The following is a 22,598-nucleotide window of genomic DNA, read 5'->3' as shown; positions in this document are numbered from 1 at the left end:
AACTATCTACCCAACTTTCCCCAAGGACATGATCCGGCAAGTCTTGAGGGTTTGAGGTTGAACATTGTTCAAGAAGTTCAGAAGACTGATAGAAACCTACCCCTCATTAGTAAGATGACGCAGGATGATCCAACGGTGAGGGAGATCATGGACCAGTGGCCTGCACTCCGAATGGAGTCTGAGGTAGGTTCAGTAAGCACAAGTGCCTTTAAATGACTGTCTATGACTGTATATACGAGTATGACCCATTGACTCCAATGACCAACTTTGTGTGTATGTCTCTATGCATGTATGAGTATGTACTATGTATGAGTAACCACCCATTGACCCCTGTAACTAATTGGGGACGCATTCGGGACACACACACACAGCCTGCACCGCTCGTTCACATGGGTGTGATTTAACAATGCCCTGCTTCACACCCATACAGTTAACACACACATTCACACATGAGAGCTAACCAGTACAACCCCAATCCTACACCATTGAGCAGTTGGAAGTTAAGTTGTCCCCATTTGTTTTTCCCATCCAGGGGATGTAAAAGGCAACATTGCATTCTCATCTAAACTCATAGGGCCCACACAATAATCTACCAAACATCTGAACTTTGTTCTTTGTTTGCTTGTTTTTTGTTTAATGTAGGTGTATGCCGAATTCCAGCGCCTTACGAACCTGCTGAGCTGGATCGTCACACTCCACGGTTGATGGCCATGTTTCGTCAGAAAGCATTCCAAAGTGGAAAAATTGCAGAGGCTTTGGCTGAAATCTTAAAAGTCCACGATGAACAGGTAAAAATGATTTAGCATAGAAACGGGTATTGTCCCTAAGACTCTTCAGGCTAATCGTGTTTCATTTGTAAATTATGTCTAAAAATGTACACTTCTATTTTAATCTTCATAGGAATTGTCCGATGTCCACACAAGGCGTACCACTGTGCTCCATGCTCTTCCTGTATTTCTGCGAGAGGATGCCTCTGCAGTCTTCAAGACATGCACGGTGAGTCCTCACAGACCTAAATTAACTTAAAAACATCTTGTTTGGGCCGATGGTATTTCATTGTTTCAGCGATGAACTCTAAACACTTGCTGCCTAACACGTTGGATGCTAGAGATGTCCACAGACCTAATCAAAAAAAGCTGTGAGGTGCCTAGGACGTCTATTGCCAATCTAACCATCTCTGTGAAGGTCTCTGGTGCTGGGTGAACCTCTTTGCTTACAGGACTGACATTGCCTTTATAGAAGTCCAGGGATTGTGATGTTATGTTGAGCTGTTACACACACACACACACACACACTCTAGATACCATCTTTAAACATGTACAATGTATTTGCAGAACAGATGCGACTAATTCAGTGAAGCTCTTAATTTGGGTGCCATTTGGCAATCTGGCCATCTCTCCAGCTCTTTTGGTAACAGACAATTTATATCAGGATACAAATTCTATATAGAACAAAGATAATGTATTCGCTTCAATTCTCTAGTATAACAGTTCAAAATTGGCTGCTTTTTGAAAATCAGCTCTTGTTTATCCTGTGAGTTCTTTCTCTGATCAAACATATAATATCCTATAAAACGGTATTTCTAAAGAGCTAAACATTTACTGAACACTCCATAGCAATGATGGTTATTGAACTATACAGTGATGTGATTAGTATGTGATGTGCATTTTTGTCATTCCTTCAGGAAGATGATGATCCAGGGCCTTTTGGTGCGGTGTGCCTCCTGACGGCTGCAGCAGTCGGTGAAAATGTCAAGCAGCCAATCCACTACAACCCAAAGAAAGTAACCATCATCATTGAAGGTGATGCGGTGATCAGTCTCCCCCAATTTCCAGATGCTGCCGTTGTTCTGTTTGGTCTGATGTACGCACTGCATCTTAATTATCCCAAAGGACTGACCAACACGTTTGATTTTTTCCAGAAGATTTTGATGGGTTTGGACAGTGCTAAACTGTCACTCAGACTGCAGAGCCTTAAGAACGAGTTGCTTAAAAATATATAGATTGTGGATGGCAGAAATGGCCACTCTACAAACTACGAGCATCTGCTTTTTCTGATTAAGAGATTATGTGTAGAAGGAAACAACCAAATGCAACACCTGCAGGTGCAGACTTGTCTTCTTTCAAGGGAAAACAATAACTTTCATTAACTAGTAACTATCCATTGGTCACATGAGTTACACTCAACAGAAGATCTAACCTTGTCACTTCAGCTTTATATAGTCTGCACATCCCGTCAAATTCAATCTACTGGGTCCTTGCCTATGTGAATTTGGTTGTTAACTTGTTTCCTACATTGTGTTAATGTGTTTGGCCACAAATGAAGAGTTTCAGAAATTTGAAGTCAGAAGGACACTTTATTGAGAGAACCCGTTTGAATTTGTTCTGACGGTTTTGATGGGTTATAGTGGTAATGCAGAGCCTTAAGAATGAGTTTAATACGTAATTGTGAGTTTGTAAAGCGGCCATCCACAACTTTTTCCATGTGTAGTGCAACTCAGGTCTGTCTCACTTAAAATAGAGGGTTTAACAGTCATAGCTTCTTAGAGGGCAATTCCAAACCTCTTGCATGCAATTAACTTTGGCAGACCGAACGTTTCCATTGATGGGAGGGAGGGCTAAGATAAGTTTCTATGTCCAAGTCTGTTAGATGCGGTCATGCTGAATAGTTTTACAAAACTCCAGAAAAGAAAAGTATAACGCAGGTTCCGAGGAGTGAATAGTATTTTAGGTTCCAGGTTCAAGTCTGTTCGATGGGGTCATGCTGAATAGTTTTACAAAACTCCAGAAAAGAAAAGTATAACACAGGTTCTGAGGAGTGAATAGTACTTTTCCAGTCCAGGGCCTTCCTTCATGCCATTGTGGTCATAGTGTAACCGCAGTTCCACACTATGAAAAGCACATACTGTAGTTGGATAAGATTCTCAATTTTTTCCCCCTGTCTTCCAAGAATATTCCTGTTAAGTGGTATTTACTAAAACATTGTTTGTGACAATTTCATTTGTTTAGTATGTTTACAATCTGCTCATGACATTTATCGATGTATTCAACTGTTAAAAAGTACATGGTACATTCATTCCACTGTTATAAAATAGTTAACCTGGCTGGTTGGTTGACCAGAGGCCTGGGTTATGGTGGTCCCCATGGAGGGTTGAGGTACTCTGAGGAGAGTTTGCTGCAGGGGGGGGGGGGGGGGGACCCAAGCCAGACCTGGCTGGTTGGTTGACCAGAGGCCTGGGTTATGGTGGTCCCCATGAGGGTTGAGGTACTCTGAGGAGAGTTTGCTGCGGGGGGGGGGGGGGGGGGGGGGGACCCAAGCCAGACCTGGCTGGTTGGTTGACCAGAGGCCTGGGTTATGGTGGTTCCCATGAGGGTTGAGGTACTCTGAGGAGAGTTTGCTGCAGGGGGGGGGGGCCCAAGCCAGACCTGGCTGGTTGGTTGACCAGAGGCCTGGGTTATGGTGACGTTCATTTCGGAGGTGAAGTACTTCATGAGACACTGCATCTGAATGCCTGTCGCTGTGCACTTAATCAGCAGCTCTGCAGCCGTGGAGGGTTGAGGTACTCTGAGGAGAGTTTGCTGCAGGGGGGGGGGGGGGGGAGACCCAAGCCAGACCTGGCTGGTTGGTTGACCAGAGGCCTGGGTTATGGTGGTCCCCATGGAGGGTTGAGGTACTCTGAGGAGAGTTTGCTGCAGGGGGGGGGGGGGACCCAAGCCACACCTGGCTGGTTGGTTGACCAGAGGCCTGGGTTATGGTGGTCCCCATGAGGGTTGAGGTACTCTGAGGAGAGTTTGCTGCAGGGGGGGGGGGGGGGGACCCAAGCCAGACCTGGCTGGTTGACCAGAGGCCTGGGTTATGGTGGTTCCCATGAGGGTTGAGGTACTCTGAGGAGAGTTTGCTGCAGGGGGGGGGGGGGACCCAAGCCACACCTGGCTGGTTGGTTGACCAGAGGCCTGGGTTATGGTGGTCCCCATGAGGGTTGAGGTACTCTGAGGAGAGTTTGCTGCAGGGGGGGGGGGGGGGGGGGGGGACCCAAGCCAGACCTGGCTGGTTGACCAGAGGCCTGGGTTATGGTGGTTCCCATGAGGGTTGAGGTACTCTGAGGAGAGTTTGCTGCAGGGGGGGGGGCCCAAGCCAGACCTGGCTGGTTGGTTGACCAGAGGCCTGGGTTATGGTGACGTTCATTTCGGAGGTGAAGTACTTCATGAGACACTGCATCTGAATGCCTGTCGCTGTGCACTTAATCAGCAGCTCTGCAGCCGTGGAGGGTTGAGGTACTCTGAGGAGAGTTTGCTGCAGGGGGGGGGGGGGGGGGGGACCCAAGCCAGACCTGGCTGGTTGGTTGGTTGACCAGAGGCCTGGGTTATGGTGGTTCCCATGAGGGTTGAGGTACTCTGAGGAGAGTTTGCTGCAGGGGGGGGGGGACCCAAGCCAGACCTCATCAACCTCATCAAGTAGGAGCCTGACCAGTTTGTTTTGGGAAGTCTGGAGCCTGGTTTTAAGGGCCTTTGAGGTGCTGTGGTACCAGGAGGTGCATGCATAGTCAAAGAAACCCTGTACAAGGGCTCCTGTTAAGGTCTTCAAGGTGTTTTTGTTGACCTGTAGAGGAATCTTGTTCTATGGTTGACTTTTTTGATTACGTTGGTGGCCATTTTATCACCGGAAAGATTAGCCTCCAGGATGGAACCTAGGTAGGTAATTTCATCTTTACGTGTGATAACATTGTCACCCACTCTAACCAAGAAGCCATTTGCCTTGCTGAGATTACTAATAGAGCCAAAGAGAATGGATTCAGTTTTTCCCAGGTGTAAAGATAGTTTGTTATCAGCGAGCCAGGTGCAGATTCTACCGAGTTCAGAGCTGAGGGCATTTTCAACCTGCAGTTTGTCCCTGTCCGAGACCAGCAGTGCTGAGTCATCTGCGAACAGGAACAAGTTGCAGTCACAAGCTGAAGTCATGTCGTTTACATATATTAGGAACAGTAGAGGCCCTAGTATGCTTCCTTGTGGAACGCCACAGCTCACTGGGAGGGGGGGGGACAGTGTTCCGTTCACTTCCACCATCTGTTCTCTCCCCTCCAGGTAGGATTGCATCCAGCTCACTGATGTGCTATCCAAACCAATTGCTTTTAGCTTGTTAACCAGTATGGAGTGGTTCACGGTGTCAAAAGCCTTTTGGAGGTCCAGCTTGACCATGCCGCAGTATTTGCCAGCGTCCACCTCTTGTTTGATGTGGTCGCTCAAATAGAGAAGGCATGTGTCAGTGGAGTGGGATGTTCTGAAGCCAGATTGGAACTCGTACAATAATTTATTAGTGGCAAGATACTTTTCAACCTGTTCATAGACTATTTTTTCCATCACTTTCGAGATGGAACTAAGAATAGAAATAGGGCGGTAGTTGCCGGGGTCTAATTTACTCCCTTTCTTGTGCAAGGGGGTTACTTTGGCCAGTTTGAAATCTTGGGGGACCTGTCCCTGTTTGATGGAGAGGTTTACTATGTGGGTGATGATTGGAGCTATAGAGATGGCTGAGTCTCTGAGAAATTTGGAGGGAATGTTGTCATGGCCTGTGGCCTTGTGGGGTTGGAGGGCACTCAGTTTCTTAATTACCTCATCAGTTGTTACCATAACTAGTTTAAAATCGTCTTTACAAACACCTAGGTTTCTGTAGAAGGTTGTAATGTGCTCTACACCAAAGAGCCCAGAGTGGGAGGGCAGTTTGTTAACCAGAGTTGTTGCTATGTTTGTAAAGAAGATATTCAAGTAGTTGGCCACATCAAGGTTGTCAGTGATGAGAGTGTTGTCCGATTTGATGTTTATGTTTGAAAATCTGGTTTTTAGTTTCTGACCATAGCTTAGTTGATTGTTTAGTAGCTTCCAGAGCTCATGAGGATTGTTTTTGTTTTCCTGAGCTTTATCATTAATGAAGTTACTTTTAGCTGATTTGGTCATGGCAGTTACATTGTTTCGTAGCTTTATTCGTTGGGTATTTAGGTTGTTCAAACAAGCTTGGCGAACACTGTCGAAGCGCTTGGCTAGCTTTGACTTGCATTTTAGAAATTCAGAGCATTTTTTGTCTCTGGCTTTCATTGCAGCCAGTATGTCCGAATTCATCCATGGTTCCGAGCGGGTTTTGCCCCTGGTGGTTCTCAAAGGAGCCATGTTGTTCAGTACTGATGTAAATTTGGTTTTGAAGCCAAGCCAAGCTTCTTCGACAAGTGTGCTTTTAAGCTCATCGGACCAATCCAGACTCTCCAATACTTGGTTAAAAACCTCACTAGAGTAGGTTTTGAGGTCCCTTGATATGACTGTTTTGTAAGTACATCTTCCCACTCTTTCCAAGTGACAAGTCTTGAAAACAATTTTCTGTTTAACCTCCTTCCATGACTGATCATTGACTAATACGGCAAGGATGGTTTCCCACATTTCAGTGATATAATTCAGACCCTATCCCTAACCTCATGACTATCTATATCCCTAAATAAGTCTACTTGCCAGCCCATAGAGCCCCTTTGTGAACCTGGACATTTTGAGTACCCTATAGTTTTGTTAGAAATATATTGTATGGGTCCCCAGCATTTAGAAACTGCCGGATGCTAACTTGCATGTTGTGTAATTTTAATAATTAGCTGGGGTATCATTGACAACCTATGGCAACATTTTCAAAATTCCATTGTGCTTTAAGTGGCATGTGACATGTCAAACTGAGGGTTTTCATGATTCCGATTCCATTGTAAGCATTAGCTTTGCATGAAAAACTCTCATTTGGCTAAAAACGGTTATAGTCATCACATATAACAAATGTGATGAGGTCGAGCAGTCATAACAAATGTGATGAGGTTGATCAGCACAGTTGGGCAAGTGCCTATCATATATGGCCCTGTGTTTTTCCATGCAAAATGAATGCTAGCAATGGATTCAGAATAATGAAAAACCCCTAGTTTGAAATGTCACATACCACTTAAAAGCATAATAAAAATTTGAATTGTATAGGGTGTCAATATACCCCAGCTTATACCAATTGCCCAACATATGCAAGTTAGCATCCGGCAGTTTCTAAATGCTGGGGACCCATACTCAACATTTAACAAAACATTAGGGTACTGAAAATGTCCAGGTTCACATTCTGGCAAGTGGACTAAAATGTAATAGTAATGTTAGGTTAACCGCACGCAGAATCCATATATGTCCAGACTAACGGGATGTCAGAGTTTGTTTCCAAGGTATTTCCCATTAAAATGTTGGACTTCCTCACAGCATAATTGCTTGGTTTTCAAGAAAGAAAAGTCACTTTGGCAATGAGGGAGAAAAAAAAAGAAAAATAGCCGTCTGCCTGTATTTATATCTACATATACACCAACACACTGCTGCCGTAGTATTAGGAGTAGTTGGGGAGAAATGTCAATTTGCCATATCATTTCCAGAGTGATTTACATTAAGCAAGAACAATCTGGCAATACAAATAACCAGTTGTCAACCTAATAGTAAGGGCATTTTATCAGGTATTTGACCAATCTGGGAACTAAATCGTTACCAAGAAATTTCTTCACCAATGTGTTTCTAAAGGTGTCTAATAACATGTACTAAAAGTTTGAAATTCAACTCCCGTGGGAAAATTGAGTTATTAGCATAATATGTGACCATACCCATAACATCCTATATAAGGCAAAAGTCAAAATGTCATCATTCTTTAAGTAGCATGTGACATATGAAACTAGGGTGATTTCATGATTCTGAATCCATTCCAAGCATTAGTTTTGCACAAAAAACCCTCCTTGGGCTAAATTAGGCCATATCCATATGTCATCATTGCATTGTTTAAATGTATCTTTCAACCCGTTATCCTTAGTTCATTGGACTACAAGTGCCCTTAAGCATTGTGGGGTTTTTATTTTAAATAAGGGAGTTTGTTTTTATATGTATACAACCACAAATGCCAACCGCTGGATTAAAGTTATACAATGACATGGTCTCATCTCATGTTCAGAAAAACAATTTGACTAAAATTTTATTCAGATATTAGGAACTTGCATAAAGATTCAGATATTAAAAATGGAACTTGCATAAAGAACTTAAAAGCAACATGAACAAATTGCACCATCTAGTGGCTTGCATTCATGAATCCTCAGCTTCCTCTCCATTCAGTTTGTTGCGGAGGCTAGACAAGGAAGAAAACGAATGAGTTTAGTTGTAAAATATATAATTTTCTTAAACTGGACCATCTGAGAATATTTAGGTAAAATGAACAAGACAAACCCCTAAGTGCGTTTTGAATCTACTCCAACCCAACCTGCATGTGAACTGATCAAAGATTTAATGGAAGAAACAGAAGAACCTATAGGTTACAGTACGTACATATGACAGTGGACCAGTCCGTGTGAACTCACCTGGTGAGGTAGGAGTGGACATCAGAAAAACCGTGGTACTGTGCCAGAGGAAGCAGAATGCCAGTAGGACAGAGTCCCTCACGCGCCCGGCAGAAACTGCAGTTGCAAATACCACGACAAGGAGGGCACTGCCACTCCTGAAAGAGAAATAATGATCAAAGACAATACATTTGTTTTTACACTTTAATCCATTTCACAGCTAGAAGCTATGGCTATTTGGGGGTGCTTGGTACGGAAAAGTTTGGGTACCACTTTACTTTCCACAATGAGGATGCGCACAGCTAGAAGCTATGGCTATTTGGGGGTGCTTGGTACGGAAACGTTCAGGGGTACCCCTGTTTTTTTTGACAGATTGATTTTGAGACAGGCCAGGTTCAGCTACTGAACAGAACACGAGTTAGTATTTACATCTTTCATTCTTACCAGAATGTAGTCTTATAGCAGTGTTTCCCAAGCTCGAGACCCCAAAAATACATCACATTTAAGAATTTAACAGTGAAAATCACTGGTTTCTTTAAATATAAAACTTCATAAGATAATTATTTCAGAAGAAGTTGGATTTTAAATAAAATGGGGACATTTAAAAAAAATATATAGGAAACAATAAGGATTGTGTCATGACCCTTAAAAATGTGTCCTGGCCCAATGTTTGGGAAACAGTGGTGCACATCGTACCTCCGATAACGAGGCTATAATGGTGCAGAATGAGATAGTTGAGACAAAGATAAGCGACTGTATCAAGAAGAAATGCGGTCTTGGCATCCTCTACAGAGAATGCACAGCTGCAGTGACCATGAACGCAGTACATGATTAGAGTTTTTCATTAGTTTTTATTTTGACAAGTTTTCAATTTCTGTTTTAAGTGGTTTTTAATGTGGGTTGGCTGGTTTAGTTTTGTAAGGCTTAGTTTAGATCTACAAGCTCACAACCCGTCGCTGTGAGTACTTTTGTTACTGTCCACCACAGAAGCTAACCAACCGGATCAAGAAGTGCGGTCTTGACATCCTCTCCGTATCTGTTCCTCAGGCACGGTCCACAGAACCCCACGCCTTGAATCCCACGACAATCCTCACTGCGGCAGCACGTCTTTGTGTCAATGGTCTTCTGTCTGCACTGGTGGCAAGTAGAGCCCTTGGAAGAAAAAAAGATATTGTTGGAAAATGTTTCAATGTATAAAATAAGTCATAAGTGATTGAAATCAGGAAAAGCCATGTCATGATATCCAAAATCCCAGATATTTAGTTTCATATCAAGATATGGACATAATATCAATACACTGCCGACAGTGCCGAGCCCAAGTGTGGGGTTGACTCGTTTCATTCTAATTAGGCAAGTTTTTCTCCAACCTTTAGTCTAAAATAAACAGCTAACAGGGATGCATTTCATAAAATGATTTGTTGTCCATAGGGTGTTCCGTCCTACACCTACTGTACGGTATATTCCTAAAATGACTGGCTAGTGATAATGGCTTGATCTTATGTTCTTCAGTTACAAGATATTTATTTCCACATTTTCAAGATTTCTTTCCCCCCCCAAATAGCTACCCTACAAACTGTTGTCATTTAGATTTCTAAAGGTGGCCTTACACTAGCCGATAATCGGGGATTTTTGACACGCCCGACCGCTCAAAGCGCGATCGGCCCGATCAACATCAAGAATGTTTGATATTTGCTCTGCCCCGCTCCTGATTATCCTGTAGTGTGTGGTGCTATCAGATTGAAAAAAAAATCGGCTAGTTATTTAAAAAAAGGACTTGGATAATATTTTCAAAAATAGTGGAAATAGCACCTCTACCAGCAGAGAGCTATAAGCTCAGCTTGTAGATCTCTTATTTGTGCACAACAACGTTGTATGGTGAAGTATAAAAAAGGGTGGTTAATCAGACCATTGATTTAGTTGTTTATAACTCTTCAATTGATAAGTAACTGATAGAATAATCAGAAACTACCTGATAGTTGCAGGCAGCCCTAGAAGCTTCCACATAATATTACCATCATAAAACGTTTTTTCTGACCATTTACAACTCAAGTGTAATTGAATGAGTGAGGAAAGTAGACTATTGAAAATGATTTGTCAAAACAGACTCAAGTCAAGCCCATGATGACTTGAGTTTGAGTTTCCCCTTTTCCTGGAAATGCTCCCACATGGGCTAGCCGTCAGCCAGCTGTGGCCATGCAGCTTATGAGAAATCAATAGAAAAAACGGCTAACCTCACAGAGCTCCTCCTCCAAGCTGAGCTCCAGCTCTGTCTCCTGGGGTGTTTGGGACTTGGGAGTCACACAACCCCATGGAGCGCGTCTGACGCCGAGCCAAGCTGAGCTCCAGCTCTGTCTCCTGGGGTGTTTGGGAGTCACACAACCCCATGGAGCGCGTCTGACACCGAGCCACACGCTCAGGGTTCTTCCTGGACTCTCCTGCACTGCGCGGGGGACGCTGCAAGCAAGAGAAACCTCCATCTGACTGGCTTCATCAGCTTTACAACAAAAGTCATGTTTTCTTTTCTGTCATTTATTCAAGACACTGTGGGTGATTTGACCGTATACATTATTGAACCCTAGCTTCCCTATATTCTGCAAAAATGGCTGATCTACAAGCTTGTAGATCTGGGGGTACCGGCGGTAGATGCTTATGGTGCGTAGTACCACATAGGCTCCACACAGAGTCCCAGGTTTGATTCCCGAGCCCAGCGGCAGATGTTATACATGTCACTCCCAGACTCTCCACCAGTTTACTGTACTATCAAATAATGGCAGAAACGCCCTAAAACCCTTTAAAAACAGATTGTGTGTATTGGCTTTTTTGACCAAGAGATTTGGGCCCTATTTGCCAGTGTCTTACCCCTCATCCCTGAACTTCTTTGCCTTTTTTACCATTTTGAAAAACATTTTTAAATAGTTGAAATAGCCGGTCTACAGGCTCACAACGTGTTGAAGTAGATCGGCTTTTGGAAGTATTTTAAAATGTTTTTCAAAATAAGAAGTTTAGGGATAAGGAGTAAGGCACGCGTGAAAATAGGGCCCTGTGTCAATGCTAGAACCCTGGGACACCATGGTCAACCAACTGAACCAAGTATAAAGTGTGTGTTTGTTGCAGTGCACAAAACACTCACCACGCTTTTCTGTTTTGGCTGTTTGGCTGCCCGTTTCTTCAGTAACCCTGCACCACCTGGCATCTTCTGCAGGTCTGCTATCAGCTGAGCCAACTGTTGCAGATGATTCAAAATTGTTAAAGAATCTCAGGCTTTGCCATGACAATACTGTATGTTGGAGGCGGTGTAGATGGGCAACAGTACAGTATTTCTGCATTGCAATTTCTCATACCACACACATTTTCCTAACTCCATCCTTGCTGAAGGCAATATTACAAAATGTACCGAAAACAGAATGAATGATGCTTTCACAAAAAGCTCCTGTTAAAAAAATAAGTTTTGTTTGGCCAGGCTTACCATTGCTTTATTTGCCTTGATGTTCTGAGCCCTCTTGGTAAGAAAAGATTCATCTTCTGGGTTCGAGTCAGAGTCTTTGGATGGAGATGGACGGGCAGCTGCTCTCTCCTCTTCAAATTTAACATGCTTTCCCCTTTTAGCCTTCTTTGACTTTCTTGATTCATCTTGTAGATTAGATTCAGAGTGTTTGGATGGAGATGGTTGGGCCACTGCAGTCTCCTCCTCTTCAAATCTAACAGGTTTTCCCCTTTTTGACTTTCTTAATTCAACTTGTAGATTAGCTTTGGAGTGTTTGGATGGAGATGGTTGGGCCACTGCAGTCTCCTCCTCTTCAAATTGAACAGGTTTTCCCCTTTTTGCCTTCTTTGACTTTCTTGATTCATCTTGTAGATTAGATTCAGAGTGTTTGGATGGAGATGGTTGGGCCACTGCAGTCTCCTCCTCTTCAAATCTAACAGGTTTTCCCCTTTTTGACTTTCTTAATTCAACTTGTAGATTAGCTTTGGAGTGTTTGGATGGAGATGGTTGGGCCACTGCAGTCTCCTCCTCTTCAAATTGAACAGGTTTTCCCCTTTTTGCCTTCTTTGACTTTCTTGATTCATCTTGTAGATTAGATTCAGAGTGTTTGGATGGAGATGGTTGGGCCACTGCAGTCTCCTCCTCTTCAAATCTAACAGGTTTTCCCCTTTTTGACTTTCTTAATTCAACTTGTAGATTAGCTTTGGAGTGTTTGGATGGAGATGGTTGGGCCACTGCAGTCTCCTCCTCTTCAAATTGAACAGGTTTTCCCCTTTTTGCCTTCTTTGACTTTCTTGATTCATCATGTAGATTAGATCCACAGTCTTTGAATGGAGATGGTTGGGCCACTGCCGTCTCCTCCTCAGATCGGACATGCTTCCTCTTCTTTGACTTTCTCTCATCCTCCACTTCCCTCTCCTCACCACTGTCCTCTTCAGTAGGGCTGTCATGATCATGACTTTTTTGTTGACATACAAAAATGTACATTTATTATACATTGTCATACAAACGATTAATGATTTAATTAATGTGCATTGCCCATTAAATTAATATTGTGTAGCGGTATTTAATGTGCATTGCACATTCTTTCATTGGAACACATTACATTTCCATTTGCTTTTTAGGCTTGGTAAACACAAAATGCACAGGGCAGATATGACAAATAACTTAAATATAGTATTTAAGTATAGTACTATTTTGATAAATATGTAATGTTTGTGACAGGCATACTCTTCAGTAGAAGTTCGTGAACGAAGTACGATCCTCAGCTTGAACGTTTGAGTATCTTGTCGTTTAGATGAAGGCCTTTTCTTTTGAAGGTTGGGCTCTGACTTGGTTTCAAATCCATTTTCAGAATCTGCATTCTGAAAGACAAACACAGCAAACATACCCGAACATTTGGCAAAAATAGCCAACAACATGCTCAACAACAAGAGAGCTTGTAGATTGGCTATTTTGGGAAACAATGGTTGGTGTACACAGGGAATAAAGGACCTATCCCTGAAACATCATGTTGTGAACCATGGCTAGAGCAGGCCAAGTAGATAGACAATAGGAATACGGTATATAGTATAATAGTGCAGTTTAAAAAGCGCCTCAGAATTTAATTCAGCCTTCCCATTGGTTTGTTAGACAGTGGTTCTCAAAGTGGGTTCTGTGGACTCTCAGGTTTCCTTGTTGAGGCCAGGGACCATTTGGTTCCATACACTCTGGGGGGTTTGGGGGGGGGGGGGTCCTTGAAATGAAAACGTTTGAGAACCACTGGCGAATAATTTTACAAATAAACTACAACTTGATGAGTCATAAGGCCTATCATATGGCTCATCAGTTATCATCATGTGACCTCAGGATCCTCAATTTACAGTTATGTCCCGATATAAGTTATAAAAATGATTGAAAATGATTTTTTTTTCGGTGATTTGATTTTGTCACACACTAGTTGAGAGAGTGAGTGAGTGAATGACAGCCACGTTCCACAATGGCTTCGGGGCGAACAGCGGCAGCCTACTGTTATAATAGCCGCAATTTGCAACTCTAGATTTTTTTATAATGGGATGAATCTAGAGTTGCAATACCCTCCATTGACTCCCCACTCATCATTTTGCGTTTGCGATCTGCTTGTCTTAAACGACGTTAAACTCACCAACATTGCAGCTGTAGTCCAAGCTTGAATTATTCTCTTTCAATCTGCAAAGCTTGTTTTTCATGAAAATCCCCCGTAGACATGTTATGAGCTACTTTCTGTCAAGAAGAAGAAATGTTGGAGTTTGGAAGCACTCGTTTGTATTAAGGGGTCGCGCTGCTGCCTCCTGCATTATGTGCAAATGCGAAACAGATGCATGCAGGGACGTTCAGTGACTTACGACGAGCGCTTCCAAACTCCAGCACTTAGAAAAAGAATCACTTGCACAGAATTTCTTGACAGAAAGTAGCTCATAACATGTCTACGGGGGATTTTCATGAAAAACAAGCTTTGCAGATTGAAAGAGAATAATTCAAGCTTGGACTACAGCTGCAATGTTGGTGAGTTTAACGTCGTTTAAGACAAGCAGATCGCAAACGCAAAATGATGAGTGGGGAGTCAATGGAGGGTATTGCAACTCTAGATTCATCCCATTATAAAAAAATCTAGAGTTGCAAATTGCGGCTACTGTTATAATAGAATTCAAGCACTCAATGGAGCAAAAACTGCTATAATTTCAGTCGAACTTGAGTCAAAGACACATTTCTACACAAACAGCATACGCACGTTCAAGTCGACATTTTCATGGTCAGAAAACCCGTAAAATGCTCCATCGGTTTCAGACTCCTCTGCAAAGACATCAGCCAGCCCTTTGGTGAGGAACGGGGAGTTCATTCCAAAAACACTCTCCTGAAGGGACATCATTTGAATCAATCCAAGATATTTCACTCAAACGTCCACAAGAAATACAACATGAATTTGAATTCATTCAAAAAGAAGTAGGACAAGTTACATTAGCCTACCATAATTATTGATGTTGGTAGCTTCACGAGCTCTTGTCCAAACTGCAGCAAGTTGAGCTGATGTCACGTGATGTATGTATTTAGACCTAAGATTTAGACCCGCCTTCTACCTAGATCATTATTGGATAGGTATAATTATCTAATTTGAAAACTAATGCACCACTGAACTGAACTGCACCCCTAGTGGAGTCATACGGAACTGTTGCCATTACCAGAACGTTTGTAAACAAACGTGTTGTAGGTAGGTATTTCTGGTTAGAATGTCCTAACTGCCAGTGCCCACAAAGCTATGTCTAGTAAGTAAACAATTTAATACGTTTACAAGTTACCAAGATTTTGAAAAGAGCAATACAAAAATGTGTAAATAGGCCTAATATCTTATGGGGTGGTCCCATGGCACAAAACCTTTTCAGATGGGGGTCCACAGCCAAATCAGTTTGACATGAAAATGTTTTAGAACCAATTGGTTCTAAGATCTTCTAATCTTAAAATTGTAATGCCAACTTTATATTTGCTTTGAAAGTATGATGAAATAGGGTAGGCCTAGCTCTACAATGGGTGTTGTATAGGGCAAGGTCGCTTCTCGCCCTCTTACTGGTGTTTAGGATCTTTATCTGGTATTCCTAAACACCAGTAAGACGCCCAGAGGGCGAGAAGCGACCTTGCCCCATACGGCAGACTGCTGGGAGAGCGCTGGCGCTTTGGCATGGGGGGTCAGATCATATCAAATGTGCTGACCTCATCACGTTTGTGTGGCTGTTTTCCTCCCAAGGAGTGTTTTTTGTGCAAAACTAATGCTTGGAATGGATTCAGAATCATGCAAACACCCTAGTTTCATATGTCACATGCTACTTAAAGAATGATGAAATTTTGACTTTTTTGCCTTATATAGGATGTTATGGGTATGGTCACATATTATGCTAATAACTCAATTTTCCCACGGGAGTTGAATTTCAAACTTTTAGTACATGTTATTAGACACCTTTAGAAACACATTGGTGAAGAAATTTCTTGGTAACGATTTAGTTCCCAGATTTTCATAGATTTCTCTTACTATAAGGGTTTGCACACACCAAAAATATGCGTTTGACCGTCATATAGCCTTTGCGCAAATATGTGTACCGATTAAACAACTTTCCAGAATACACAGAACTTTGTCCAAAAACTTTTATTGAAAATGTTAAAAATCAGTCATTTTCAATTGAAAATGTTAAAAAACAAATGCTGCTTAGTTTCCCCATAAAGTACAATAATCCCGACGACGACTACTTCCTATTTGCTGAAGCCGTGCCAATGACGCAGCAATTAACCTGGAAGAGAACATAATGTTACATTGAAGACTCTGAGGAGAGTTTGCTGCAGGGGGGGGGGGGGGACGGACACCCAAGCCAGACCTGGCTGGTTGGTTGACCAGAGGCCTGGGTTATGGTGGTCCCCATGGAGGGTTGAGGTACTCTGAGGAGAGTTTGCTGCAGGGGGGGGGGGACCCAAGCCAGACCTGGCTGGTTGGTTGACCAGAGGCCTGGGTTATGGTGGTCCCCATGAGGGTTGAGGTACTCTGAGGAGAGTTTGCTGCAGGGGGGGGGGGGACCCAAGCCAGACCTGGCTGGTTGGTTGACCAGAGGCCTGGGTTATGGTGGTCCCCATGAGGGTTGAGGTACTCTGAGGAGAGTTTGCTGCAGGGGGGGGGGGACCCAAGCCAGACCTGGCTGGTTGGTTGACCAGAGGCCTGGGTTATGGTGGTTCCCATGAGGGTTGAGGTACTCTGAGGAGAGTTTGCTGCAGGGGGGGGGGACCCAAGCCAGACCTGGCTGGTTGGTTGACCAGAGGCCTGGGTTATGGTGGTCCCCATGGAGGGTTGAGGTACTCTGAGGAGAGTTTGCTGCAGGGGGGGGGGGGGGGGGACCCAAGCCAGACCTGGCTGGTTGGTTGACCAGAGGCCTGGGTTATGGTGGTCCCCATGAGGGTTGAGGTACTCTGAGGAGAGTTTGCTGCGGGGGGGGGGGGGGGGGGGGGGACCCAAGCCAGACCTGGCTGGTTGGTTGACCAGAGGCCTGGGTTATGGTGGTTCCCATGAGGGTTGAGGTACTCTGAGGAGAGTTTGCTGCAGGGGGGGGGGCCCAAGCCAGACCTGGCTGGTTGGTTGACCAGAGGCCTGGGTTATGGTGACGTTCATTTCGGAGGTGAAGTACTTCATGAGACACTGCATCTGAATGCCTGTCGCTGTGCACTTAATCAGCAGCTCTGCAGCCGTGGAGGGTTGAGGTACTCTGAGGAGAGTTTGCTGCAGGGGGGGGGGGGGGGACCCAAGCCAGACCTGGCTGGTTGGTTGACCAGAGGCCTGGGTTATGGTGGTCCCCATGGAGGGTTGAGGTACTCTGAGGAGAGTTTGCTGCAGGGGGGGGGGGGGGACCCAAGCCACACCTGGCTGGTTGGTTGACCAGAGGCCTGGGTTATGGTGGTCCCCATGAGGGTTGAGGTACTCTGAGGAGAGTTTGCTGCAGGGGGGGGGGGGGGGGGGGGGACCCAAGCCAGACCTGGCTGGTTGACCAGAGGCCTGGGTTATGGTGGTTCCCATGAGGGTTGAGGTACTCTGAGGAGAGTTTGCTGCAGGGGGGGGGGGGGGGGGGGGACCCAAGCCAGACCTGGCTGGTTGGTTGACCAGAGGCCTGGGTTATGGTGACGTTCATTTCGGAGGTGAAGTACTTCATGAGACACTGCATCTGAATGCCTGTCGCTGTGCACTTAATCAGCAGCTCTGCAGCCGTGGAGGGTTGAGGTACTCTGAGGAGAGTTTGCTGCAGGGGGGGGGGGGGGGGACCCAAGCCAGACCTGGCTGGTTGGTTGGTTGACCAGAGGCCTGGGTTATGGTGGTTCCCATGAGGGTTGAGGTACTCTGAGGAGAGTTTGCTGCAGGGGGGGGGGGACCCAAGCCAGACCTGGCTGGTTGGTTGACCAGAGGCCTGGGTTATGGTGGTCCCCATGGAGGGTTGAGGTACTCTCTGAGGAGAGTTTGCTGCAGGGGGACCCAAGGCATTTAGCAGAGCATCTTACAGTAAGCAAGGAAAACAAAATGCATAGAAATAGTAATCTAGGGTCATCATAGATAAACCAAGAACCTCTCTCTCTCTCTCTCTCTCTGATTTGACACAATACACAGCAGCACTTTAGTCTTGTTTTTGTAGACCTTAAAGGGTCACTTCACCCCTGACACAACCTGATCTTATTTTAATGATGTTTAGGACACTAGAAACACTTTTCCTGGGTTTTTGTGTGCGCAATCCCTGTTTTCAGATATCCTGGTCAGGAATTCATTTTATCTACGTCAGAATGCTCATGGCCCCTCCCCTCCGGACTACAACAGTCTAACCTCGCGTCACCGTAGAGTATGCGCGTCACCTACACACGGCTACACCTACACCTGAAGACAGCCCCGAGGGGTGTCCCTAGTCTCTATTCCGTTCCACCTACAACCCCAGGCCACCCCCACCGTTGCATTCCTCATATTGTTTGTGTACTATCATGGCGTCTGAAGTGCAGAGTGATACTGATCCACGGACTCAATCAGACTCAATCCATGGACAATATTTATTTGAACCGGAATACACAGATAGAGCAACCCCGGCGCAGATGAAACGAGCATACAGGGCAGCCTGGCCCTGGATATTTTTTACTTGATCAAATAAGTATTATTTATGTAGCCCTGACTGTCATACGAGCGTCATGTGAACCATGGCTGTATTTCTGCAAAGTGTAAACATTATGTAAACTTGCATACTCTAGCAATCGATTGCTTTAATGTGAGAGATTTATAAAGTTAGGATAGTAGCTATGTGTATAGTTCACTGTCGTAGTACGTAGACTTGTTACATCAAGATTCCAGTTCATAGACGCAGCCATGTTCTATCTTATTGTTACGTTGGGTCCCGAAAATAGGTCTACAAGCTCACAGCGCATCGCAGATTCGACACTTTGTGAGCTTGTAGGTCTGTTATTTTCGGTAGAAGAACATTCCCTTTTCCAAGCCTTCCATGTAATTTAAAAACTCTGAAAACAGCTATAATGAAGTTATCTAATAAAACGTTTACATGATGTACACCTGCTTGCTGCATATTGACTATTGTAAACAATGAAAAAAAAAGGTTGCACCCCAAATTCCATCTAGTGTTCATTTGAACGATTTCATTTGGCAGAAATTGCATATTGCATAACGTGTTGTATACATTCTCTCCATGTAATCATTTTGCTGGGGATTTGATGGCCTATGTTACAATATCCACTAATTAAAAGCATGATGACACATGGTTACAATGAAACATGTTCTCTGAAATTATTGGGAGTCGAATATGAAACGTACGTTTTGTTTTATTATAAAATGCATTATATCTCCCTTCAGTGTCAATCACAGACTTTCTTCATGGTGTGGGAATGACGAAACAATTCTGAGGAAAAACACGTTTGTTTAGTGATACTATGCAAATTTAGCATATATATATATATATATATATATATTTAGTTTGCTTTGCTATAAAAAGCTACATGACAATTTTCAACCTTAAAGACGGCATGATGCACTGCAGCGGCTCTGTCTAATTCCTGAAGAGTGAATACTTTCTTCCAAAACAAATCTAATGTCCAACCGTTTACTGGTTCAAGAAAAAGGAGAAGCAGACTTCACGTTATACAAGAAGGAACACATGGCTTCATGTCGTGTTTGTCATCCACTCGAAAAAGGCTAGCAAAAAGTGGATACAGTCAACGTGGGGTTTGATATTATTCTCGCAAAAATGCACCCGCGGTGAAGGTTGCCAGGTCTTTGACTTTGTGAGAGAAATAAGCAACCATGTCCATGCAAAGTGCAAACAAGCCTCAAAACAATATGCACATATATTTTTGGTTATTTATATTATGTGCCTATTAGGCACATAAGCCGGCTATTTTCAAAATAAATCTTGAGTGGATAAAGTGCAAATGTGGAATATCTTTGAAATATTTTAACAACACATCTAATACAGGGCTCCATGGCACAAATTACGTGGAAAAATACAAATTAATTTGGGGGTCCTTGGCATGTTCATGGAGAACCACTGGTGTGAAAAACATTTGGATGAAAGCCCAAATATCAACTACATTTTAGAAACAAGCCAAAAAAAAGAATCAACCAGTGACTGAACCACCAATATTTACAAGCAACAACAATAACCCAAAGTTGCTTATAATAAGCAGACATGGCAACACTGGGTCACTTCCATGTGCATTTGTTGTTTGTAGAAAATGGGAGGATAAAGATCATAAAGTCACACCTACGGGCCCACCTACGCAGCCTCCCCCTGAGGAACAGCGCAGCAAAGCATTATGGGCATTGTAGGAATTCAGCAATCCAGTCAACCCCTAGTCAAATACACAGACTTCATTATTTTTCTGGTCAAAGGGTGCAAATTTCAAATTGTGCTACTGTTATCTATTACAAATACCATTAACACTTTGATTGCTACAAGATCTCGACAGGCCTATTTGGATGTTGCTACCGTTTAACATTGCACAAAGGCCTTGTTCGGGGGCCCACAGCAAAATGTTCTCTTATAGCGAGAATCACACGCATACATCAAAAGAAAGCTGAACTTGTCCACTTCAATTTAAAAAATACATTTTGATTTTACCATGTTCCATTCTGGAGATATTGACCTTTTTGCAACACCTGCATTTGCCTGGAAGTGGTTATCTTGAACAGCGAGCAGAGTTATGGATGGTTTAAAGTCAGAGACATTGACAGGCAGATATAAAATTGAACCCAATAAATATCCTATACATCCTATACACCGAATGAAAGCCCTGAATGTGTACTTTTACGAGGAAAAGAGTAAACATTGATCCCATGTACAGTTAGACAGTAATTGGTTATTGAATGCAGCTTGTGCCCACCAGATAACTTCAGAGAAGACATGGACGTGAACTCCTCAATATTCACAAAATAAGGCCTATAGCGACATATAAATACTATATACCGTATGAAACAGAAGACTCTCTGCTTTCATAAGAAAAAAACTTCTACTGTAGTAATAATAAAAATCACACCCATGTGAAGTGAGTGGTGCAACTCTGTCCCATATTCTGTTCTCTGCTTATTCAATACAGGTCGCTATATACGGACTGAGGCAGAAAGTCATGTAAACCTTTTATTTACAGTTTGGTCTGTAAACTTCTACTGTAATAATAAAAATCACACCCCTGTGAAGTGAGCGTTGCAACTGTTCTGTACTTATTCACTACAGCTCGCTATATACGGACTGAGGCAGAAAGTCATGTAAACCTTTTATTTACAGTTTGGTCTGTAAACTTCTACTGTAATAATAAAAATCACACCCCTGTGAAGTGAGCGGTGCAACTGTTCTCTACAGTTGCACCGCGCAACTGTAGAGAACAGTTGCACCGGGTCCATGTCTTCTCTGCAGTTATATCTGGTGGGCGCAATGTGCATCCACCCAGTAACCAATTTATGACAGACTGTACATGGGATCAATGTTTACTCTTTTCCTCGTAAAAGTACACATTCAGGGCTTTCATTCGGTGTATAGGATGTATAGCATATTTATTGTGTTTATTGTTATATCTGCCTGTCAATGTCTGACTATAAACCTTCATAACTCTGCATCCTTTAGATGATGATGATGATTCACTGCTTTCATTGTTTTGATCGCAGTAACATTGGGGGGGGGGGGGGGGGGGTCATGGGCACATTGGGCAGCAAAAGTCTTGATCGTACGGCTATAAAAAGTCCCATTCCACCGTTCGGTTCAGAACTATAGTATAACGGTGAGACGCGTTGTCATCATGAGCTGATTTTGTTTTTCAAGCTAGTATAGGGAACATGCCTGGGCATGCACGGTTTAGGACGCGGAAAAGTTCGTTATACATTACACCCGGGTCGATTACGTCCCCGACGCGTTCATTGCGGTCTTATCACTACAATTATAATGAATAAAAAAGCGTTACAATCACACGTCTGAGCGATCTCCGATTATGACTGCTCTGCATGGCGATACGTGATCCACCAACGGTAGACTGTCTGTTGTCATGGCGGCCCCTCGATACTGTAGTTCGTTTGTTAGTTCGTAGTATTGTAGGCTCGGGGATCGTTTGGTCGCTACAGTATGAAGAAGTAAACATGCATCTGTCCATGTGTGTTGCAGCAATGCCGATCTGGTGCAGAATCTGCAGATCATGTGTTAGGCAGCGTAACAGCGTTTCGTTCATGTTTTTTTCCGAGACATGAGCCCCCATCTCGCAAGGCCCTCCTCCTGCAGGAGAAACAGGAGGGGAGGGGGGAATCGAGTATAAAAGCCAATAGGTGGAGGAAAGCCTGGTGAGGCGAGGTTAGGTGAAATTTGATTCTTTTCACACACAGACTAGATCGGCATGGGCGCATCCAAGCGGCCCGCCCTCCTGTTTTCACGAGTGGAGGGTTTTTTTTTTTTTTGTTTTTTTTTTCTGATCACGTGAGCGGGACTAAGCAACAATGATAGGGCGATGGTTCTTCATTGTCCGGGTGGGTAAAAAGATGAATGAAAGTATGCTATAAAAAAGTGATTGAAACGTATTGATACGTGATCCGCACCCGACGTTTGATTAATTGATAACGTATTGATACGCGATTCGCGTCGGCTGTGTTAACATTGAGTGACTGGATTTTCTTCCAGAGGTGAAGTGGCCCTTTAAGTTAAATGAATAAAAACCTTTACAAAGTCCCAAGTGTCCCGGAGGGTC

The 22,598-nt window shown here is 43.6% G+C and overlaps 1 pseudogene across 1 annotated transcript; it reads right to left on the bottom strand.

Moving 5' to 3' along the window:
- Positions 1–7,770: 7,770 nt before the first annotated feature.
- On the bottom strand, positions 7,771–14,938 carry LOC306920418 (annotated as a pseudogene). The gene is made up of 9 exons (XR_013792508.1): positions 14,835–14,938; positions 14,599–14,721; positions 13,080–13,213; positions 11,832–12,792; positions 11,496–11,588; positions 10,597–10,819; positions 9,365–9,517; positions 8,387–8,523; positions 7,771–8,157 (listed from the first exon to the last, which is right to left on the bottom strand). The product of XR_013792508.1 is annotated as an uncharacterized misc_RNA (transcript).
- Between the last annotated feature and the right edge of the window lie 7,660 nt (positions 14,939–22,598).

The sequence above is a fragment of the Electrona antarctica genome, assembly GCF_951216825.1.
Source record: "Electrona antarctica genome assembly, chromosome: 3".
Lineage (NCBI taxonomy): Eukaryota > Metazoa > Chordata > Actinopteri > Myctophiformes > Myctophidae > Electrona > Electrona antarctica.
The sequence above is the reverse complement of the archived record's forward strand: the minus strand, read 5'-3'. Positions and strand labels throughout refer to the sequence as shown.